This window comes from Oreochromis niloticus, unplaced genomic scaffold, assembly GCF_001858045.2.
Source record: "Oreochromis niloticus isolate F11D_XX unplaced genomic scaffold, O_niloticus_UMD_NMBU tig00000235_pilon, whole genome shotgun sequence".
In the NCBI taxonomy this organism is placed as follows: domain Eukaryota; kingdom Metazoa; phylum Chordata; class Actinopteri; order Cichliformes; family Cichlidae; genus Oreochromis; species Oreochromis niloticus.
The window spans coordinates 502,762-528,510 of NW_020327097.1; the positions used below are offsets into that span (position 1 = coordinate 502,762).

General features: G+C 41.1%; 1 protein-coding gene and 1 pseudogene across 1 annotated transcript in view; one reads left to right on the top strand and one right to left on the bottom strand.

Moving 5' to 3' along the window:
* LOC109195581 (uncharacterized) overlaps positions 1-25,749 on the top strand; it is a 375,002-nt gene that overhangs the window by 131,810 nt on the left and 217,443 nt on the right. The gene's annotated exons all lie outside the window — the stretch shown is intronic.
* Positions 1,783-15,437, bottom strand: LOC109195580 (gastrula zinc finger protein XlCGF57.1-like; annotated as a pseudogene).

Here is a 25,749-nt window from a genome sequence, read left to right on the forward strand (position 1 = left end):
GGCGCCTGTGATTAACCCCTTACATGCCGCTCAAACATAGACAGGTCTCAGACCGTGGTATCGGTCCCCGGTATCGGGGAACTTTTAACGAGTACGAGTACTTTAGAAAATGTGGTATCGAGGCCGATACCAGATACCGGTATTGATATCGGTGCATCCCTAGTGGTGACGTCAACAAAAAACACATTTCCTGTTTGTATACATTTTTTACAAATAAGATATTATGGGAGAAGGAGGGAGGAGTGTGCATAACACAGGATGAATGGACTCAAATATGGAAAGAACAATGGAAATGCACTACCTCACAAAGATGGAGGGAATTTGGATGGAAAATTTTGATTAGGTTCTTTATCACCTCTTACCAAAAGATTTATTATGATGGGAATCCCCCGTATGCTGGAGAAAATATGGACACAGATGACTACACCTCTGATATTTGCAGGCAGAATTTTAAAGCTTGGGTGAAATGGGGTCAATGCAGTTCTTAAGCATGCATGCAAATGTTCATTAGTCAGCTGTGAGCGAGTCTTTCCCATTCATCTTTAAATGCCAGCTTTTCACTTCAGGAAGCACACAGCCTCACTCCACTGTTGGCCAACGCCCTCAACGACGTTTACTGCCGGTTTGATGAGACATCAAGCAGCTTTCACAACTCAATAGAGAATTCCTCAACAATAGAGGCACTTTGGTCACTCATGGTAATGGTAAATGGACTAATTCTTATATAGTACTTTTCTACTCTCCCGGAGTACTCAAAGCACTCTATACAACATACAAACTCCTCGTGTGTCATAGTGGTCTGATCAGACAATATATTTACCCTTCTGTGCCATTTCATGTTTAGGTCAGTTATGTTTGTTTAGGTCAGTTATATTTCTTTGTGCAGTCATTTGGTTTGTTAAGTTTGCAGTTCTTTGCCTGAGTTCAGTTTTGTTTCTTTGACATTTTTTATGAGCTTAACATTAATTACTTTTATAAATATAATATTTGGGTTAAATGAATGAAACCTCTGTTTTTCTAATAATTCTTGTGACTCCTTCTGCTTTTTCAACTTTGTTCATCACACAGCCCTAAATATTTGTTTAATGTCCTGGTCAAATATTACTCCAAGGTGTTACTGGAGGCCAAGGTAATGCCATCCAGAGCAAGTATCTGGTTAGATACCATATTTCTAGGTATTTTAGGGCCAAGTATAATCAGCAGTATAAAGTTAGTTGTCACCCAGGTCTTTATATCAAGCTCTGCTGTGTTCAAGCTATTAATTACTGCGCGCAGGAGAGCCAAAACACACATCAAACATTCAGTTATGCCAGCTTTAACCTTGGGATGCCTCAGCTTCTCTTTTATATCCCCCACACTCAACTCTCTGCATCAGGAAGCTCCTGCCACTGGTCACCCTGGGAGTTTCGTCCTTCTACACCCTAACAGTTAGCAGATAACGTAGTGAAGCATCGCTGACACAAAATTTGACTGACTTTAAACACTGGTCACTTCAGGTGTTGCTCTGATATACAGGAAATGACATCACGGCTCAAACTCTTTGTCAGTAAACCATTTCTTTATTTAACATATAAAATTTTGGTATAATTGTTGCAGGATTTCATTACACAAACAAGCTGAAAAAAAAACTGCAGAACACATGGATCAATGCATTCAATAAAAATATAACAGGAAACAGATTTCTTAATCAAACTGCTGGAACAAAGCGAACCACTCAACACAAACACTACAGTAGAACAGTTTAGAAAGCTTAAAATGTAACAAGAGGCACATTTTCATTCATAGCTGCCTCATCAGATCTTTACAGAAGACTCCACCTGAACTCTGTGGAGCCTGATCTCAAGGGTTTAAGTCTGACCCTGAAACCAGAAGAGGATCTTTCTGTCTCTGCAGATTCACTGTGATCCAGAGATGGCAATGATTTCAGTCCTGCATCACGCTGATGTTTGCACAGAGAAGATAATTTAGTAAATGTTTTTGAACATTGGTAACAGTAAACTTCATAATCATTATGCAAATTTTTACTCTGTGAATGGTACTCATGGCCATTGACCAGAGGTTGTTGATCAATGCTCATAAGAATTTGCATATTAATGATGAAGAAATTGACCTCACAGCCCATTGTTCATTCATTGAGCCGGTTTCAGTCGTTATGCAAATGTACTGTTTACAAGATTAACGTAAAAGCGGGAATCAAGACGTAACAGTTTATTTGTAACATGCAATCGTTTCTGAGTGGAGTATGAACTGAGATTACTCAAACTCTTTCACAAATAAGATAAGATAACCTTTATTAGTTATAAACCTTTATTAGTTTGTTATCTAATTACTAATACGTTACTTATAAAAAATTACGAGAAGAAAAAGATAAGAAAGAAAGAAACTCAGAACGAGCAGAGCTGCTGTAACAGGCTGCCGCACATGGGGGGCGCCGTGATGAAGTTCTCTTTCATGTGTCTGCGTTCATGCTTAGTATGATCACATGATTGTGAAAAGGTTTTGTGACAGTGTCTGCACTTGTATGGTTTCTCTCATGTGTGGACTCGTTTATGCTTTTCAAGCTGACGTGCACTGATGAAGGATGACCCACACTGATCGCAGACATGCTTTTTAACGCCACTGTGAAGGAGTTCATATTGTTTGAAGTCCTTTGAAGTGGTGAAGCCTCTCCCGCATTCTTTACAGTAGTTCATTTTGTCTCCAGTGTGTCTACGTTGATGTATTTTCAGAGTCCTTCAATGACTTAAAGTTTTTCCACAAAGGTCACAACAAAAGTCTTTCCCACAGCGATGACAGGGTTGAGAACTTGATCCATCTGTGTCGCTCTGCTTCTAAACAAAAACACAAAGACAGTGTAAGTCAGTCCTTAACATTTTTATCCTGAACGTCACCTGAAATAAAGAGCATCTCTGCCAAAGTCCAATTACATTTAACTGTTTACATTATCACACTCAGCTCAATTTAATGTGCTATAAAAACGATAAGAGTAAAAACATTAAAGTAATACTAGTTTAATGCTACAATAACAATAAGACAATTCTCAAACACTATCCCTAAAAACCTGTGATTAGAGTCTGAATAATCATTCAGAGCTGCCTTTCCATGCAGTAGAATTGCTAACATGCTAACACACTTTGATGAGCAGAGTTGTTTCAAACAGTCGGGCTGACAAGATAAAAATATAAATACATACCTCACAGTAACTGCACTTGTAGAGTCTTTCTGGTGTGGATCTGTTGGTGTGCTTTCAGGTAACGTGGAAGTTTAAAAATCTTCTCACACAGGTCACATTTATAAGGTCGTTCCTCAGTGTGGGTAAACATGTGACGTCGTAACTGTTTGTTTGTGGTAAACTGTTTACCACACTGATCACAGCTGTACGCCTTAATTCCAGAGTGGGTAACTAGATGACTCTGTAAGCTGTTACTGTGAGTAAAAGCTCTGCAACACTGATCACAGGTGTACGCTTTAACTCCACTGTGGATGAGTTGATGTGATTTTAAGTGTGAAATGTGCGTAAAAGACTTTCCACACTCGTCACAGCTGAATGGTCTCTCTCCAGTGTGGATGAGTTGGTGTCTTTTTAAGCTTCCAGACTCAGTAAAAGACTTTCCACAGTCTCCACAGCTGAACGGTCTCTCTCCAGTGTGAATGAGTTGGTGTGTTTTTAAGTTTCCAGAGTGGGTAAAAGACTTTCCACACTTGTCACAGCTGAACGGTCTCTCTCCAGTGTGGATGAGTTGGTGTGTTTTTAAGTTTCCAGAGAGGGTAAAAGACTTTCCACAGTCTCCACAGCTGAACGGTCTCTCTCCAGTGTGGATGAGTTGGTGTGTTTTTAAGCTTCCAGAGTGGGTAAAAGACTTTCCACAGTCTCCACAGCTGAACGGTCTCTCTCCAGTGTGGATGAGTTGGTGTGTTTTTAATCTTCCAGAGTGGGTAAAAGACTTTCCACACTTATCACAGCTGAACGGTCTCTCTCCACTGTGGATGAGTTTGTGTGTTTTTAAGTGTGAAATGTGCGTAAAAGACTTTCCACACTCGTCACAGCTGAACGGTCTCTCTCCACTGTGGATCAGTTGGTGTGTTTTTAAGTTTCCAGAGTGGGTAAAAGACTTTCCACACTCATCACAGCTGAAGGGTCTCTCTCCAGTGTGGATTAGTTGGTGTGTTTTTAAGCTTCCAGACTCGGTAAAAGACTTCCCGCAGTCTCCACAGCTGAACGGTCTCTCTCCAGTGTGGATTAGTTGGTGTCTTTTTAAGCTTCCAGACTGGGTAAAAGACTTTCCACACTCGTCACAGCTGAATGGTCTCTCTCCAGTGTGGATTAGTTGGTGTGTTTTTAAGTGTCCAGACCTGGTAAAAGACTTTCCACAGTCTCCACAGCTGAATGGTCTCTCTCCGGTGTGGATGACCTGATGCATTTTTTGGGAAGCTTTCACAGTAAAATCTTTCCCAAACTCGTCACGGTTGTATTTTTTTCTTCCACTTCTTTCTTCAACAAAATTGTCGGCCTCCTGAGAGCGCTGACTTCTCGATCCACGTTGGTCCTGCAGTGACAGAGATACAAACAAAGGCAGTGATTTGTGGGGAATACATTATTCTAACCGGCCTTTTATTAGTGGTATTTTGTGAGCTTTTATTAAATAAGTATTTATACTTATTTTCATACACACATTGCAAATGTGCTCATGAGAGTTGGCATTCAGTCTTTTGAGTGTCAATGCAAACACGCTTACAGACACAGATAAATATTAGACTTGTTTCTAGGGCAAAGATTAGAGACATTTGGCTGTGCCTGTACGCCTGCTCAGTGAGATTAGCACAGAATGTACTCTGGATGTTTCAGAGATGTGTACGAGGAGAAAAAACAGCAAATAAAAGGATCGGGACAGTGTGAAATGCAGTCGTGAAACAAACTGAACCTTCAAACTCCCTCCATTAACACTAGTTTTAAACCCGAGGCTGGTAGTGATGTGAAGTTCACAAGTTTCCTCTAAGAGTCGATTCTTTGTAGTGAACGAGAAAAACTGGCTTCTGTCACAAGAAGTTAAATAACCTCCCCTACCCCACCCATATATATATATAAAAAAAAAAAAAAACACCCAGCACGCCCCTGCGGGCGGTTTATCCTTCAAGCTCGGGTCCTCTACCAGAGGCCTGGGAGCTTGAGGGTCCTGCGCAGTATCTTAGCTGTTCCCAGGACTGCGCTCTTCTGGACAGAGATCTCCGATGTTGTTCCCGGGATCTGCTGGAGCCACTCGCCTAGCTTGGGAGTCACCGCACCTAGTGCTCCGATTACCACGGGGACCACCGTTACCTTCACCCTCCACATCCTCTCGAGCTCTTCTCTGAGCCCTTGGTATTTCTCCAGCTTCTCGTGTTCCTTCTTCCTGATATTGCTGTCATTCGGAACCGCTACATCGATCACTACAGCCGTCTTCTTCTGTTTGTCTACCACCACTATGTCCGGTTGGTTAGCCACCACCATTTTGTCCGTCTGCATCTGGAAGTCCCACAGGATCTTAGCTCGGTCATTCTCCATCACCCTTGGGGGCATCTCCCATTTTGACCTCGGGACTTCCAGGTTATACTCGGCACAGATGTTCCTGTACACTATGCCGGCCACTTGGTTATGGCGTTCCATGTATGCCTTGCCTGCTAGCATCTTGCACCCTGCTGTTATGTGCTGGATTGTCTCTGGGGCATCTTTACACAGCCTGCACCTGGGGTCTTGCCTGGTGTGATAGACCCCAGCCTCTATGGATCTTGTACTCAGAGCTTGTTCTTGTGCTGCCATGATTAGTGCCTCTGTGCTGTCTTTCAGTCCAGCTTTGTCCAGCCACTGGTAGGATTTCTGGATATCAGCCACCTCCTCTATCTGCCGGTGGTACATACCGTGCAGGGGCCTGTCCTTCCATGATGGTTCCTCGCCTTCCTCCTCTTTCTTGGGTTTCTGCTGCCTGAGGTATTCACTGAGCACGCTGTCAGTTGGGGCCATCTTCGTGATGTATTCGTGGATGTTTCTTGTCTCATCCTGGACTGTGGTGCTGACACTCACCAGTCCCCGGCCCCCTTCCTTCCGCTTAGCGTACAGCCTCAGGGTGCTGGACTTGGGGTGAAACCCTCCATGCATGGTAAGGAGCTTTCTTGTCTTTATGTCAGTGGCTTCTATCTCCTCCTTTGGCCAGCCTATTACCCCAGCAGGGTACCTGATCACGGGCAGGGCGTAGGTGTTGATGGCCCGGATCTTGTTCTTACCGTTCAGCTGACTCCTCAGGACTTGCCTGACCCTCTGCAGGTACTTGGTGGTTGCAGCTTTCCTAGCGGCCTCTTCATGGTTCCCATTCGCTTGCGGGATCCCCAGGTACTTGTAACTGTCCTCTATGTCTGCAATGTTGCCTTCTGGTAGTTCAATCCCCTCAGTTCTGACTACCTTCCCTCTCTTTGTTACCATCCGACTACACTTCTCCAGTCCAAATGACATTCCAATGTCATTGCTGTATATCCTGGTAGTGTGTATCAGTGAATCGATGTCTCGTTCACTCTTGGCATACAGCTTGATGTCATCCATGTACAGGAGGTGGCTGACAACCGCTCCGTTCCGTAGTCGGTATCCGTAGCCAGTCTTGTTAATGATCTCACTGAGGGGGTTCAGGCCTATGCAGAACAGCAGTGGGGACAGAGCATCTCCTTGGTAGATCCCGCACTTGATGGTGACTTGTGCTATGGGCTTGGAGTTGGCCTCTAGTGTTGTGTGCCACATCCTCATTGAGTTCCTGATGAAGCCTCTTAGGGTCCTGTTGATCTTGTACAATTCTAGGCATTCCAGTATCCAGCTGTGGGGCATTGAGTCATAGGCCTTCTTGTAATCAATCCAGGCTGTGCACAGGTTGGTCAGTCTGGTCTTGCAGTCTCGGCTGACTGTTCTGTCTACCAGTAGCTGGTGTTTTGCGCCTCTGGTATTCTTGCCAATCCCTTTCTGTGCCCCGCTCATGTATTGACCCATGTGCCTGTTCATCTTAGCCGATATGATGCCTGACAGGAGCTTCCATGTAGTACTGAGGCAGGTTATTGGTCGGTAGTTGGATGGGACCGGTCCCTTCTTGGGATCCTTGGGGATCAGGACCGTCCGACCTTCGGTTAGCCACTCCGGGTGTCTCTCGTTAACTAGCAGCTGGTTCATTTGTGCTGCCAGACGCTCGTGGAGTACAGTCAGCTTCTTCAGCCAGTAGGCGTGAACCATGTCGGGGCCTGGTGCTGTCCAATTCTTCATACTGGAGACCCTTTCTTGGATGTGGAGTACAGGTTACTGGACCCTGTTCAGGAAGGTTGCTATGGTCTGCCCTCAGATCCACTAGCCACTGAGCATTGCCGTTATGGGTTGTGTCTTTCTCCCATATGCTCTTCCAGTATTGCTCCGTCTGTTCTGTTATTATTGTTCCCTTGCCACTGAGAGTACACCTTTGCTGGTTCTGTGGAGAACAGCTGGTTTAGTCTCCTGCCTTCTATCTCTCTGGTGTACCTCCTCAAGCGGCTGGCCAAGGCTGTGAGTCTTTGCTTGGCAGTTTCCAAGGCCTCAGGTATGGACAGCTTGCTGTATTTACTTGCGTAGTAGCATTCCAACAACGCCCTGTTTTCATCTCTTGCCCACCGATGCCTTCTTGTTCCAGTAGCCCACTTGTCGTCAGGGTGCCCTGGTTCCTCAACACCTGACGCGGACCTTGTTGATCCGGGCGACGTCCGAGCCGGCATGCCTTCATATTTATCTGTCTCGCTCATGTCTGCGGTAGGCTCACATAGCATAGGGGGTCTAGCCTTAGGACCCTTACTGGATACAGACGCCCAGGCATATATATATGTGTATGTATATATATATATATATATATATATATATAATATATATATATATATATATATATATATATATATATATATATATATATATATATATATATATATATAGAGAGAGAGAGAGAGAGATAGATATAGATATATACACACACACACACACACACACACACACACATATATATACACACACACACACACACACACACATACATATATATTAGGGCTGCACAATTTTGCATAAAATGAGAATCACGATTTTTTTGCTTAGAATTGAGATCACGATTCTCTCACGATTTTCTTTTCCAATATAAATATTTATTGCACTTATTAACTGCTAGGGCTGCACGATTAATCGTTAGAAAATCGCGATCTCGTTTCATACTTATGTGCGATCAAATGACCTCGATTTAAAAAAAAAAAAAAAAAAAAAAAAGATGACGACGATTGTACCGCATTTTGATCCGAGACATAATCTGCATGAAAACAAGCGCTCACTCTTCCTGCTCAACAAATGACAAGGGCAGAGCCTTATACCACATGATACAGAAGCTGTGCCGTGATGCTTAAATTGGCAGGGAAAAAACAACGAAGATGTCAGGGATGACGATAAAGTGACAGGAGAATAAGCCATCCTGGTCAACCACCCAAACATCAATAACGGGAACCTTATACAGCGCTTCCCTATCGGGTTGTTCAGTCTGACGTCACTGGCCGTGTCTGGGCCTAAACTCCGCTGCAGGTCCATATATCAAACGATCACTGTGGCATTACTGAGAGTTAAAACACTGTCTAAAGTCTTTCATCTTTAATAAAATGATCAGTGTTCTGCTCTATCAGGTGTAACAATTGAGTTTAACATCCAGGCATCCATGAAAATGGAATTTATGACATTTAACGGTGTTAGAAGTTAGCAGGAAGTTAGTTCGCTAGCTTCTATCTAAATACAATATAGCATGTCCTGACTGCGGGGTTTTGGAAACAAATTCAAACGTACAGCTCTGCTATCACTTCCAACATAAATGAAGACAGAAAACTAAACAGCAGTGACGTTTGTAGGGTTACTGAAGTTTGGCTAGCTGGTATATAATGATGTGCTACGTGACCGCTAGCGACATAGCTATGTTAGCATAATATAAACAAGCTAACTTTTTTTCCGCTTGATAAAAGTTAACGTGAGTGTTCTCGGTGGTCAGGAACAAATGTAATCGCATGGCAGGATGCTGTAAAAGGACTAAACTTCAGCCAGGAGAACAAGTGAGATAATCCATCCACAATACGAGGTTAGTCATTCATATACTGCTGCATGGGCTGTGCTGTAGTTACATCGTAAGGTTTTAAAAACTGAGCTTAAATAAATGATTAGCGGTAATAAAAGCCGAGGGAGGTCAACAGTGATCACTGACTGTTGTATGAGCTTTTTGAGATTAAATAGAAGAAAATACAAAACATTAAACATGTTAACAACACAAAAGCCATATTAAACGCAGACTACTTTAGGCCCGGAAGTAGGATTCGTCACGTCATCACTGAACAACCGGATACAAGTCGAACTCCCGCAGGCACAAAGAAATTACGGAGGCTATTACTCATCACCTGACTAAAGATATATCAACACTGTGCAAAACGAGGGATTTAGGAAAATGATCAACACCCTAGACCAGGGGTCTGCAACCTTTTACACCCAAAGAGCCATTTGGACCCGGTTTCCACGCAAAAGAAAACACTGGGAGCCGCAAATACTTTTTGACATCTAAAATGAAGATAACACTGTATATATTGTTTTTTACCTTTGTGCTTTGTGTGAACAACTAAAGTAAGTAAGTAAAGTTTATTTATTAAGCGCTTTTCACAGACAGGCAGTCACAAAGCGCTGTACACAAATATTAAAATAAACAATACAATCAATAGACATTATACACAATGTAAAAGATCAAATGTAAATAATGTAAAGAATATAAAATGCATAGATCAACAAAAGGCTTGTTTGAACAGAAAGGTTTTTAACTGCTTTTTAAAAGAATCCACAGAGCAAGTAAGGTGTGTTGCTTATGAAATCCATGAAGTGCTACAGAGAAAATTAAATTTTATTTATGCAATTAACGCATTTTGAACTCTTAAAGAAATATAACTAAAGGAAAGACACCCAGCTGAACTAAAATGATCCATGTAGCAAAGAGCTCAAATTTAAATAAACTCTTTGCCACCAAGAAGTTCAGGCAATTTTGTTGGATGAAGCAACAACTGCCGCGATAGACCGAGTTCGATGGCGTTCTCTTGTCGCCCGATGCGCCGATCGGCGCAGGAGGATCTAAGTCTAAGTAAGTGTACCAAACAAAAACTGTTGTGAGCGGCCACCCTCACAACAGTTTTTTTTTTTTCCAATTAAAAAGTAATTGAAAAAAAAGCACTATGCCGCTAAAAAAATAGATATTTGCAAAATTCTGCCTAAATATGTATTTTACCTGGTTAATGTGTGTGGCGGGGCGTGGTCTGCAGTGCTGCTGCATGGGAATCGGACGCACCTGAGGGGCACCCGCAATCACGCCTCGCCGCCTTAAAGTCTGTGCTCTCTCTGCTGTTGTTGGTATATGTCGGGCTGTGAGCTGAAAAGCTACAGACGGCTGTATGCCTACAGCAACCCTGTGTGAAAAGTGGTCAATAAAGAGATGCTGAAAAGCGTGTCCATGTAAACATCGTCGGGTCTGTTTACAATGAGACTTCTGGTCCCAAACCTCGGCGCACAGCATCTGCAAATCGGGGCTTTCATCTTTACGCAGGACTGTAAGCTGTCATCTGTGAGGCGTGAGCGGTGTTTGTTTTTAACATAGTTCACGGTGGAGAACAGCTGCCGACATAATGTGGATCCGAAGATCCATAATTGGCCTGCATGGGGTCGAAAGTCTCGATAAATGCACGGCGTTTCAGCGGGTATACCGGCTTCCGCAAGTGTGACGCTTATTGTGAGCGATGAAATAATAAAATATAATTGTATTTTTATATTTCAAAATCACAATAATCTTACAATTTAGAACTACAAGTTAAAAAAGCACTAACATAAATAAAATACATTTCAGCTAAATACTTCTAATTTATTTTCCCAAACCACCCGGAGCCGCGGTATAAGGACAAAAGAGCCGCATGCGGCTCCGGAGCCGCGGGTTGCCGACCCCTGCCCTAGACAAACGCTACACAGTGCCGTCCCACAACTATTTTTCTATTGTTGCACTACCTGCTCTATACACGCAGTGTCGAGCATCGGTGGAGAATTTCAAGCAGTACAATATTTTGCGGCAACCTCAAAATGTGAGGCATTTATTGTTTTTATGTTTATTTATTGTTTTTATGTTCAGTTTCAACTGTTACGAAGTTGATGTGCAGTTAATAAGTGCAATAAATATTTATATTGGAAAAGAAAATCGTGAGAGAATCGTGATCTCAAGTCTAAGCAAAAAAAACGTGATTCTCATTTTATGCAAAATTGTGCAGCCCTAATATATATATCCCGACTGGAAAAATCGCTAGCCCTGGGACGTCAGGCTAGCGATTTTGCGAGCCCTGGAAAAGAAACAGGGCAGGGTTCAGTGGTTGAATCATCCGTCCCCACCAATGCCAAAACCAAATCTACGCCCTTGGTTCCTCCACCTCCAAAGAAATGTCAGATGGGGTCCGAACCACAAAAGAAGCACGTATTCTAGGAAAAGTGGTTGCAGGAGGTGAGCTGGCTTCAAACAAATGATGAACGCACAGAGATTTGGTGCAGAATGTGCCGTGAAAATCCCACTCTAGCGGACAAAAACAGTGCCTTTTGTATGGACGCAAACGCGCGTTGCAACTTCTTATCTGGTGCGCGTCTTTTATTTTGACAGCGAATGCGCACATGCAGACCACTTATGTGCACTCCTGTAAATAACATAATGTTCTGCCGGGTGTGTTGTTGGTTTCCCTCGATTTCTCAGTCGACAAGTGCCTTTGTTACTGGGACCAGTAATTTTAAGAAAGGCCCCCATTAGAACCCATGAGAAATGCAAGAAATGGATTATTGCTCAGTCTGCAAATAACATACTAAAAATCAACCCGAAAAATCTGTTTAGAGCAGCCTACTATGTTGCAAAGAGTGAACTACCACTGGCAAAATTTAGCAGTCTTTGCAAACTTCAAAAAGCAAATGGCCTAGATCTTGGTTCCACTTGCCTCTTACCTGTGATGTCAGTGGAAATTTCAAATTCAGGATCTGACACAGACTGATTCCTGTTGTACAGTTCTTAAAGTTCATAGAAATTTCTGTTCAATTACAACCAAGTATTTGAGTTGATGATTGTAATTTTTATACAATATTGTAATTTGTGTTTCAACAATTTTTTGATTAATGTTTTGTTTCCGTTACAATATCATACATTAAAGTATAATATTGTAACGGAAACAAAACAGGAAACAAAACATAAAAAAATTGCTCCCTTTTTTATTCGGGCTACTTAAATTTATTTTGGGCTACCAAAAACTGAAGAGTCCCTGCCCGAAGGGCTACCAGGGATTTTGAAATTTTGCGAGCCCTGTTTTCTTTTTCCTTTTTGTCTTTGCTTCTTGATAAAAGGGGACAAATATACTTGCCTACATATGCTATTCTACATGCTTCAAATCAAATCAAATCAAATCAAATCACCTTTATTGTCACATCACATGTGCAGGTACACTGGTACAGTACATGCGAGTGAAATTCTTGTGTGCAAGCTTCACAAGCAACAGAGTTGTGCAAAATACAATAACGTGCAACAAGCAAAATATAAAAATGGTTAATCTAAAAGTAATAAATATATGTACCATATATAAAGGTATATACATTACTGAATGTGTGTACTAAATATGTTTTTCTACGTGTGTGTGTGTGTGTGTGTGTGTGTGAGTGTGTATATACATGTTTTACAAATGAAATAGAGTAAACAATAAAATAAGATATATAAAATATAAAATATACAGAGGTAGGTATGTGCAAAACAGTGGCATTAATGTACAGTATGGAGTGCATAATGTTGAATGCTTTTAAACCATTTAAAATTACAGTTCAATATCCAGCGATTCAATAATCGATGATCTCGATTATTTGATGATATTTATTTAACAATAACAATGTATTAAATAATGGCTTTAAAGATTGTCAAAAATAGTATAAAATAGTGTGCAAATACTGAGAACAGTGCAAATGTTTGCAATATAAAGAATAAAATGTAAACATCTATGTTTAGTGAACTTTGCCATGTTGTTTCCATGTTTCCACACCACTGAAGAGTTTTTTTTTTTACCTCTCTTTTCAACCAACGGCAGTCACTCTCCTCTCCAAATAACTTCTGCTTAGCTTTCCGGGCTTCCCTCTGTTAGCTCCTCTTAATTGTTGTGCCGCGTGTTCGTAACGCAGAGAGGTGCGCTCGATTTGCCACACGGAGCAGCACGAGAGTAAAGCACGAGGGAGGTGCTAATAATCGGCTCAGTCATTTTTAATGATCGTTGAAAGCCCAGATCGTAATTTAGATTAAAATTCGATTAATTGAGCAGCCCTAGTCACATATTGACAGTGGTTCACCGATGCCAATGACATATTTACCCAGCTACATTTCCGAAAGAATGCAAAAGCATTGACATATATTTTTCCTTCCTATGATAGCCCGACGGGCAGGGCAGGGATAGATTCTGGTAGCTCGACTGGAAAAATCGCTAGCCCCGGGACGTCGGGCTAGCGATTTTGTGAACCCTGTGTTGGGTTCAAGGGCGTCGATTTGGCATGGACGGAGGGGACATGTCCCCACCAATATCCAGCGATTATTGAATTGTCCCCACCAATAATTTGATCACTTCTTGTAAAAAAAAAAAAAAAAAAAACCCGATAGAAAGAAAAAAAAGATCTGTCAGCGTCTCAGTCACCCAGCGGTGCAGAAAGAGTTAAATTACGTTCTCTACTGGAGTCCGACCTCATGTGACAAATATGGCCAATGTGATTGGCTGTGCCTTTCAACGCGCTCTGTTTGGTTTCAGCAGCGGCAAACCTGCGTTGCGAGGAGGAGAGGAGGACGGTAGCAAAGAGGAAGAACGTGCATATAAGAAAGTATTTTTCAAAGAAACCTGTAAGTCAATTAAAGCCAAGTTCACTCATGAAATGTGTCCGTCATAATAACGTTACAGGCTATGCTAGGCTTTTGCCCACATCAGTCTAAAATTGTGTTTAACCATGAATTACGGCTTTTGGACACTAACTGCACAACAAGCAGCACTATTAGTTCTCCCAGTCTCAGAGCAACATTTCTAATTTTGATTGAAACTGTCAGAAAAAACGGCAGCCTCGAGCAAGCCAGGATATTAGTTTAAAGAGGCTGTTAAAATTATACGTTAAAATGTTGGTGACACAATAATTTCATCCTAGTGGCACTGACATATTCATAGGGTTAATTTTTGAGACAAAATATCATGAGGTAGTCATGATTTTGCAAATATTCCACCTTGTAGTGCAGTTTGCACTACAATTGTTTGGCTGCTGATGTAAATTGATTGATTAGTGTAGATTTGACAAAGAATCTGAATTGACATGTCTCACTTTTTAAATGGCACGAATCAATGTGTTATTTTATCAAGAGGCATATGTCCTAGTGCAGTCAGAGGGGAAAAGCCAGGGCCAAAGGTGAGGCACATCAAGCACAGAATAATAATTTTGTGGTCATCTTAGATGAGTTTTATGGACAAAAACCACCAGTTCATTTAGTGTTCCCTTAGTGCTAATGTATAAGAGAAGTTGATGTACTATAACTGAAGTAATCGTGTTAAGATAAGATAAGATTACCTTTCGTTTTGTCACAGCAGAAAGGGGACAGTGCAAAGTTATATAGCAAAAATTAGAATACAATAAGAATAATATACTGTACACAACTGTACAGAATAGAATAAAATAGTAGAATAAAATAGAATAAAATATACATTAGGATAAAAATAGAATACAAATGTTATATACAGCTGAGTAAAAATACCACTTACAACATCTTATTGCACGTGTGTGTGTTTGATCAGCTGCAAAAGTCTTTGTTGTGGAGTCTGACAGCAGTGGGGAGGAAAGACCTGCGAAATCGCTCCATCCCACATTTAAGTCCTTAAAGTCATATTCTTTTATTGTCTTGACTGTATTTGAAGCTATTTTTATTTTTGTATGATACCTGATTTATATGGAATATGGCTGAAGTAAACTAAAGTCTAAAATACTTAGTCAGTCATTTGTTTAATAGTAATTTAACATTATATAATTCACATATAAAACTATGAATTGTAATTTTAAATGGTTTAATAGCATGTAGAATAGCATATGTAGGCAAGTATATTTCTTCTTTTTTATCAAGAAGCAAAGACGAAAAGGAAAAAAAAAAAGGAACAGGGCGGGGTTCGGTGGTTGAAACACCCGTCCCCACCAATGCCAAAACCAAGTCTACGCCCTTGGTTGGGTTCAAGGGATTTCTGCAAATGTGCGCAGGGTTAGTAAATCTAGTGTTGAAGTTAGCTCGGTGCTTACCTTTAGATGAGCCCACAAACCGAGAGAAACTCCGTGATGAAGCTGGAACTCTTTCCAAACACAGGAAACAGGTCAGGGAGCAGAGACCCACGTGGTTCACGCTGATCTCAGCTACGATCCAGGAGACAAGGGTGTGCAGATCGATGCAGATATCGATCCAAACGTTGGTAGTGGTATATGATCGATACTTTAGTTTGTTTCTCTCCTGGAGGTTCACTATTTACTCGCTGTGGATGAAACAGCAGCTTTGTCTGTGTGAACACCTCTTCTTATGCGGCAGACGCACTTTGCTCCGCCCCCTTCTTCCTGCCCTGCTGGGATTTGTTACTGTGCCGTCACGTGACTCAGATGCGCTCAGAAGACGCATTTGGACTGCAGAGAGAGAGAAAGAGGAGCAACATGTGGAGATATTTTATGACTGTAAATGAAAATGCTGGAGAACAGCTGGAAGGCTGTCAAGCCACAGGGGACCACAACAAGCTGTAGAGTTCAGCTTATTTTTCACTCCTCAGTTAAATGCTTTGACTGAAGTCTCACTGCACACACTCAAACTTAGTGTTTGTGAACACCTTGGTCATTATAACCTGACACTGATCAGTGCTGCTCTGACGACCACACTCACATCCATGTAATCATTTAACTGGGATGATCTGGATTTACTGCACAATGCTGAATGTGTCCTTACAGTACAGGGAATAACTCTCTCTGTGTTCCTGTAGAGAAACTCTGGGTTTGTGTGCTGACGAGCATCACTCACAGTATGATACAAAGGCTCACTCATACCTTTCCACACATGTGACAAATTCAAAAAGATGCTGAAACCTTTAGAACATCATAAACTACACATTGTTGTACTCTTTTAGGATGGAACAGCTTTCAGATTTATTTACTCTTAAAGGATAAAAGATGTTTTTAAGAATTTTGCATTCAAGAGGAGAATGTTTAAATAAGTCATGTAAATGAGAATTTCAAAGTTGGTGGCTGCAGTATATACAAATTGGTGTATCTCAAAAATAAAACTATGAAGACACTCAAAATTAATTTGGAAACTGTTTTATGCAACTTTTTTACATTTGCAATTTTGAGGGATGAACCTCTGAAATTACTTTAACTAGAAATTTGTGTAAAAATACCACTATTGCAATTTATGTAGTTACTGATGACTTAGTGCATACATATGATTAAAATTTGGGATATAATGGTTGTATTGATGTATAGCAACTTAAAATACTCCCAGAAATGGCACTTGTTAAAATCTCCCAATTCTTTTAATCTTTGGGCTGAAGGAAGGACAATACTTGGTGTATAAATGCTCAATCAACAATACTTTATTTCCATACAATTCAACACTTAACAGCATAAGAACCATCATGATGGGGAGACCTGCCTGCAGAGGGTCACAGCAAGTCTCAAAATGGTGACGGGTTACTCAGCTTCTTATAGCCTCTAGTAGCCCCCACCCAGTCATAAAAAGCCTAAACATTCACATTCTTTCTCTCACACGGCGCCTAAGTTATGACCTCGGCTCCCTGTCTTTCTGCTCTCTGTAAAGGTGGGGGTATGGAATGTGGTCCGTCTCTCCTATCCTAGACACAAGGTCTCCTGCACACAACATTTCTTTTTATGATTCAGGAGTAAAACATGTCAAGAAGACAGTGTAACACATTCACAGCAGATCAAGGGTACAGAGTGATGCACACTTATCTAATGAACTACAAAATGATTATGTTCTTTTAACCCAAAAGTATAATGGGAACTAGACTACGTACACAGCACACAATCTAGATTAAAGGATATTATATGATCTACAGCTGTTAACATAATTCAACTACCTTGACTACAGGCATAAAATAACATATGTTTTACTAATAATCTCACAATTCCCCCTTTGATGTCTTTTCTCAAAGAGATCACTTACAACATACACTCCAGGGTCGCAAGGTCCACGTTCTCCTTGGTCCTGAGGCCCTCTGTCCCCCTTTAACGGGTCGACCATATATAGGATGACCTCTGTGATTAGCAGTTCAGATGCAAGTAAAACTATGATTACAACAACAAAATACAGATGACACTCCCATTACTCCCCAATTCTCCCACAGCTTTATTTTGGTGCTCCAGTTTCCCACCCCCATTTTGGTGCCACCTTATACCTTTCAAATGTACTCAGACTAGAACCTCTGTCTAAGTATGGAACGCCAGGACTGCCATAATGAAATAATTAAATACACCATTAAATAATTAATTAAATGTGGCAATAATTAATTAATTATTTGAATTAATTAATTAAATAAATAGTTATGACACATGTAATTAATTAATTATTGACACATTTAATTAATTATTTATGTATTTCACATTTTAATTAATTATTGGCACATTTAATTAATTATTTAATGATATATTTATTTATTTCATTTTGGCAGTCCTGGCGCCTGGCTCTCCTCATGAATTAATTTTATCTGTCAGCCTCACCCATCAAACTCACGGGGCGGGGTTAAAGCTGCCCATGCAGCTTCTCTAACATTTGATTGGTTGCCGTGCAATGTAAGTCAAAACTGGTCGATCCTAGATAATCGATTGCTTCTGTAGACTTGAGGCAGCCAGGTATCCCAGAATGCATTTCAAATCACAGGCAGCAATGGTGGTGGTGTAGTTTTAAAATACCCCGTTTTTCTGTCACCAACTACACGCAAATGTCGCGCCGTAATCTTCACATGTCTGGTCAGGTTGTCAACATAGAACATGTTTGCAAAAGTGCTCAGATGTTTTCAGAGATTTCACTGCTCTGCTAACAGTCAGCTGACAGAGTGCACCGAGGGGGTTACGTCAACTGGTTTGTTTACATATTCCACATGTTGCATTCGCAGATTCTCATTTTCACTGAACGATCGTCTCTGGTCTTGTGTCTCTGTGCTTCTGTAACATAAAGAACGAGCTGACATGTTTCTCAGGACACCAGCGATCAGCTCAGCAGGCCCTCAGTTTACCTGCATGCGTCCTCCTCCTCACCTGTCAGCTGTTTAACACCTGCTGCTAATTAAAGAAACACCCCCACGTTACCTGGTGATAGTCACAGTTTAACTGGGCAGCCGGTGCTTGATATAACGCAATGTCAGCGTATTTTTCTGCACAAGATAAGTAAATGTAGTATTTTTCCCGAGCGCAGAGCTGCTGGAGCTTGTTTCCTTACAGAGCACTATAGGCGAACCCACTTTATCAGCGGCTGATGTCCAATCACCGCACACAGCTTTGAAACCTCACCTGAGTTTTTGCTCTCAGTGGTTAAATGCTGGACTTAATTCACTCAGGTTTTGTCTGTCGGGTCACGTTTACTTCGCTGTTTTATTTACAACTGAGCAAATCGGTTTGGCTCAAATTAAAGTTATGTTTCATGACTGCAGAGTTTTACAGACGTTTAATGGTTCACTGGCACATGTGTTAGACTGAACTATTCGCTTTTCTTTATCTGGTGTGTTTTGGATTTAACAGTGAATTTTGAGATTAAACTGACTTTTAAAATGTTTTTATACAAAGAGGAAAGAGAAGGCGCATTTCCACCGAGAGGAGCAGAGTTTGCAACAGCATGTTCATTATGAAGACTGCAACCTGGACAGAAATATTATATCATCTGTTTTTAATAGTTATTCAACTGTATTCTAAGCACCAGCTATCTGCTAGAATTTTTAGAGTTTACTTAACTAAAAATAAATGAGGTTAACATATAATTTGTGTGATTTCTCTTTCTCTCTCTTTTTTTTTTTTTTTGCTTTTTCGGTCATGTTATGTTTAACTGTCAAAGGCTTGTTACAAACTATGAAACACATCGTGAAGACTTCTGGATGTTAGAAGAAAACTAATACTGCTCATGAATGAGACTAAAGGCAGGAAGGTGTCCTTTAAAACTAAACATGTTAATAGGACCTCCCTATTTAAATCATACTTTATGATATAGCACGTGTATTTCAGTAATAGCCTACTGATTTCAGCAGCTCACATGGGCGTTATCTGTGATACTTCTTAACTATAATTCATCCAAGTTAACTTCAGTTAACCATTCAGACGGTTCTTTTGCAATAAAAAACATAAACACCCATGCTGCCTAATGTTTACATTATAGCTGCTTATGCAGTAACCATGGTAACCACGGACTCTGAGCGGCTGGATCGACGGAGGTCAGACAAAAATTTTACATGTGTGATCTTAAAACAGGACACAGCCACTATACGTGCTGGCCTCATATCAAATGTGAACGCAGACTGAGTCTGTTTGATGTTTGCTTTATATCTAATCTTCCTCTCAAACATTTAAACAGCAGCGAGTCTGCAGCTGAGGGAACACAAATTCAAATTGTCGGAACAGGTTCGATCGTGGATTCATTTGGTAATTTATTAAATGTATAACTGTTATTCTAATCTGCTGCTGAGTCTCTTACACTGATGAAAATGCAGATAAAACAGATCACGAACACCTGTTCAACCAATCACTTTCATTCCACTTTGATCTGCGACAAACTGACGGTTCATCTCTGTTACAGTGTTGTGTTAGACTGCTATATTTTTGTGTTCTTTATGCTGTAGATTTCCACGTCTCTGGAATAGTTGGCAGTAATAAGGATGCTTTTCTGTAAAATCATATTGATATGACCCGTGACATATTCGTAGATGACAGTTAGATAGTCAGCTGGGAAACTCTGGGTTAACTCAGAGATCTGAAGATATCGTGGATATGCTGACCTCGCTCCGTGGTGTACAGGTCACCCTCATGATTAATATTCACGATAAAAATATTAGCCGAACATCATGAAGTCTGTATGTGTTTCATAGTGTCGAACAACCTTTGTATAGTTAAAGCCAGCAGTTACTACATGACGGAAACACCAACGTTATCTCTTTTATGCGTTTATACGCAGGTCATGCAGATTACTGAACAAAAACCCAAAGATCAGCTGTTAATCGAATTTATTTGCTCTCTCTCCTCCTTAAACATGTTTTTAATGTTAGTTATAATTCAGAATTTGCGACTGAAACATGTAGGACACATAAGAACATCAGGAAATAAAATCCTGATAAACATAACCTCAGTAAAAGAAGTCGGTGTCAGTGGGGGTTATTACAGCTGTGTACCGAGGCCTGCGCTTTGTCGGTGGTAACAACAGCTCGATTGCTTGCGAGGCGAGTGGGTCTATCCCACGCTTTGCCGTGAGACTGGGCAGACATCTTCGAAATCATCGAAGCACTTTTGCAAAGAGGCTGTATCTTGACAAATCGGCCACACATATGAAGATTAAACCACTACATTCTCGGCTAAAAAAATATTAAAACGGTATTTGGTGACACACAAACAGGGTTTTTCAAAGTTCAGTTCTGCCGGTTGTTGGGTGCTAAAAACAATGGCCACCAGGCCAAAGCAATGGTTTTGAGTCGATCAGCGTTAACCCCGCCCCCTGAGTTTGATGGGTGAAGCTGACAGATAAAATTATTTCATGGTGAGAGCCAGGCGCCAGGACTGCCAAAATGAAATAAATAAATATATCATTAAATAATTAATTAAATGTGTCAATAATTAATTAATTAAATGTGTCATAACTATTTATTTAATTAATTAATTCCAATTTTCATTAATTATTGCCACATTTAATTAATTATTTAATGGTGTATTTAATTATTTCATTATGGCAGTCCTGGCGTTCCATATCTAAGGAGCTTTTAACCTTTATTTTATTGCTGCAGCTACCAGTATCTTCCAGTCGGGTGATTCTCAGCTTCTTTCTTCGACCTCTGGGGTTAGACCACCCTTTAGTCGTTGCACAGATCAGGGGATTATTCTGCCCCGATTTCAAAGAAAGATCTGTGTATTTTGGAGTCACCGCCGTGTCCCCCTTTTTGCCAAGAGCCTCTCGAACCCCGTTGGTCTGGTGTTCCTAGATTTTCGCCAACCCCTTCCTGGTTATTGCTGTATTTATGGGATCCATCTTCTCGAGGAGCCCAAACGCCATGACACTTGACCCCAGTTGCTGTCTCGGCAGTCCCTACGTCTGTCTCTGCTGTGAAAAATCCTCATATCTCCGTGTCCTCGTCTGGTGTCTGTTCCTTTCTCTGGAAGAGACAGAAAACCAAAACACCTCTCTCCCTAGCCTTGATAATCTAATGTTGTTATCCGTTGTTCTTCTAGTGATTCAAATTTGGTTTAAAATATCATGCTCAGGACTCTCTGACCAAGGAACTTATTCTAATCATAATCTATGTGTGTGTAAAAGAAATCCAAAATTAATGAACCATTTCTATGTCTAACATACCATAAGCTTAAGTTTTACCATACCTAAATTATTAAACACACAAATAAAGTCATAAAATGTTCATAAAACCATTGTTTGATGTTCAGACTCAACTTCCCCCTTTTTGACACACTCCCATGTGTCAATTCATCGGAGCTAGAAAATTAAAAGGAAAGGTTAGTGACATCATATCTCTATTTTGAATGTGACAAGTCTACCATTCCCCTGTTATTCATAAATATTGTTAAAGTTTTGGTGATTTTCCTCTATAAAATGTAATTAACTTTTTACAGTGGCCTGCTATGGTTAATAGTAACATATTCCAGTCATAAGTGATCTCAAAAGTTTTCTCCACTGTAGCATTTGGCATTCCCAATAATATAACATGATACCTTGATCAAAACACATCTAATAAAGCACAGTTTTCTTAATGCAAACATCAGTAACTCAAAATTAGCAACCAAAGGGTTAAATCTGCAGCCCTACACTTTCATGTGAAGTTACTGTCTCCTCCTCCAGCCTCTCTTATCCTCCTGCTCCTGCAAAAACAAAACAAAACAAAGCGAAGCATCCACCCTTCTCTTGCCGGCTGAGTGAATTGTTTGTCGGCATTTACTAATCCTAACGTCCGTGCAGTCTTTGTCTCAGTATAGTCAGTCCATCACAGTCCAGTCACATGCATTCATTCACTCACATTCATACTGAATATTGCTGATAATGGAGTCTCACGCGCGACCTATTCAAGCATCCATCACCAGCAAGATGACGTCATCATTTTAAAGGAAAACAATTCCTTGTTTTTTGGACTGGATTGACTCGCTGCAATCCTTTTAGACTCAGGACTTACCACGCAATCAGTGTCCCATATAAGTGAATTTCTCCCAAGCCAATTACAATCATGGAGAAGCACACTCTGCGACTGTTCACAGTAATAATATTTTATAGCGCTTTAAATTTCAATCTTTCAGGCCTGGTTTAAAGAGCTGATTGTTAAATCATGAACTCACAAAATATCACCACCAGTGGATCACACCTCTCAGATGTTCTTATCTCAGTGCACTGTAACAAAAACAAAGACAGACATAACCAACGAAATACTAATAAAATAACTCATACTAGGGCCCATTGCAGACATGTCCAAGCATAAAACCATCTCTCTCTCTCTTAGAGAAAGAACACAAGCCAAAGCTCACTGATAAAATCAAGCTAGCGCTAAGCAAAACCCAAAAATCAACCAGAAATTCACAGGAAAGTTTTGCTTCCTGCCGGGACAATATTGTGTAGGAATGAGAACCTCAGGTACCGCAGCACCTTTGTTCCTCCTTGAATTAAATCTCAATCACAGAAAATGTGGTACTCTGACCTAAAACTTACACTATTAATTCATCATTTTCACTCTGTGCCTCTGTTGCTCACCAGGCTGTGTGAAGCACAGCAAAGAATTCAGTCAAGGCCTTGAGCCATAAACAGACATCACGCACAGACATTGTTTTCATAACCAAACTGTTTTAGACCTTATTCCTTAACTCTACATAAATGCTCTTTGGGTGACATAAAACACATTCTAAGTAATCAATGGCTCCTCATAAAAATTATATATTTGGATGTTTGTGTGCAGCGTTTTGCATATCAGCATAAGCAAAGCATTCTTCATTGCATCAGCATGTGTGTGTGTGTCACTCTTCATTGCACAAGCGTGTGCATGTGTATGTGTGTGGATCACTTCTCAATGAATCAGCATTTCGATGTGTGTGTGTGTGTGTGTGTGTGTCATTTCTCACTGAATCAATAAGTGTATATGTGTTCATGTGTGTGTTTCTCTTCATTCTGAGTCAGTGTATGTAGACGTGTGTGTTTGTGTGTGTGTTCATCACTTTCCTGTTCTGGTGTTCTGGGTAAACCACAGCCTGAAGCGTGCCCTGGGGTCCTGCCCTCCTCCTTTTCAGTCCGCTTGCCACCATTACTGCTGCTGTTCAAAGTTCAGTCCGTCCTGGTTCTGACCCCAATTGGGGCAGTCCTTTCTCCAGTCCATGCTCACTGCAGGTGAAACCTGCATCTTCTTCTGTGTTTTTGTCCATTCTGAGGTGCCTTCTGACCTCAGTTGCTCCTTCGGTCTCGGTCACGCCCTTTTCGCTGCCGTGTTGGTCCATCACTGTCCTGCACAGTGTGAATGCAGAGTTATCAAGATCAGCATTCTTTTGTTTGGCCTTACTTTTCATTCGGGCTTGGCGGGCGTCTCGTCACAGCTCTGTCAGCTGAAGCTGTCGGAGAATTTTCCCCCGTGTAGTGAAACGGGCCTTAGGTTTAGTGCTCTCCGTCTCTGCTGCATGAGATCGCATTCCTGCAGCACTGTTGACATTTTTCAGGTTGTTGTTGTGGGTCCAGCCGTTGCAGCATTTGGTCAGGGTCACGTAGAGGGGAGAGCAGGAGTCCAGGTCAGCCTCGGCTTCCAGGGCCGGCAAAGCAGCCTGTAATTAAACATAAAGAGAAAAAACAAAAAAACAAAACAAAACAAAAACAAACAGAAGTGTACAAACAGGAAAATGATGTTGTGTTGGCTGTGTTACAACGAGAGGGGAGAAACACCGGGCCAGGCCCTGTGTCAGCCTTCTCTCCCCCTTTTTTTTTTTTTTCTCTTCCTCATGATATAATCAACTCATAACCCACCAAGTTGACAGGACAACATGCACATGTTCAAAGTCTTAAGATCATGTTTGAACTCACAAAAGAGAATTTTCTTTCCATCAGTAATCACTTGTGTTGTTCAGAAAACATCTCACAGTTTGACTCTTAACCACTAAATTTGTTATTTCATCACTAGTTGGTCATACCAGTCTCTTTATTTTCTCTTTCCTTGAAGTTAAATTGTTGTCCTGCAACCCAGAGGGTTTATTTGTTAGTAATGGATAAACTTTATCATTAAAAAACAACAGGTGTATGTTAATTTTTGCTGCTTTAACCTTGCTGGAAAATCTTCAGGTGTTCATGAGTGTAAGCTGTTTCTTCATTGCGTGTGTGTGCATTTGTAGGCAGGCAGGTCATTTTTTAACTTTTTCTCAAACTAGGCGTTACCTTAAAAGGAGCCTTTCTCTCACATTTCTCTGCTTGTGTGTGTTTTTGTTTCACCTTTTGTTGTGATGCTCCGGACGCCTTCCCAACCTCCACAAGTCCGTTGGCCCCAAACTTCAACCCAATTTCATGTGCTCTTAAAACCTCCATTTCTCCTCTAATTCTCTCCTCGCTGCTGTCTGTTTCACAGCTGCTGATTCGTGCTGGGTGTGGTTCCCATTACTATAATTTTGCTTCGGCCGCTGTGCTTGTGGGGGCAGTTGGTCCAGGTCCGTAGCTTCCTGTATTAACACACTAAGAGATTTATTTAATATCATTTTCATCACTGTTAAACAGATAAGCAGGCAACACGCCCACCTTGACAGCGCAAACTGCACGCCAGTCTCCCAACACACTCCTCTCTCTGCTTCTCAATAATTCTCCACTACACACCTCTTACTCTCTCTCTTTTTTCTTTAATTTTTTATTACACCACAGAGTAATACACCCAATTATGCCCGTCTATCTCTATGTGGCTCCAAATTCCCTCTTTATTTAATTTCACACTCGTCAGGGGACAGGCACACAACAATTTCAACCACTGAAGCGAGGACTTCAACCTTTCTTATCTTTCACCTATGATAGAACTCAACCTTAGATGTCAAAGCATTTTCTTGTTCTATTCCAGAATAAATGTGAACCCGTGATTACACAGCGGTTTCAGTGTTATTCTGTTATCGTTTGAGGGCCCTCAGCTCTCAGGTGATAAGCCTGGACCTCCAGACGCCGCTGGTCCGTACGCCGTGTCCAACGTACGGTGGGGGAGCCAACCCCAGGGCAAAATTAATTTCCACAGGTACACTAGGCGTCAACCTTTGATCTTAAAGCATTTTCTTCGCACTAATGTCCTCCTATTCACACATCAACCGTCACTGTCACTGTGTTCATGCTTCACACACAGAAACACACCCAGAGCGCGTTTCACCAGCAGTAAGACACACAGAGAGCGCCTTTCACCAGCGGAAACATGCACAGA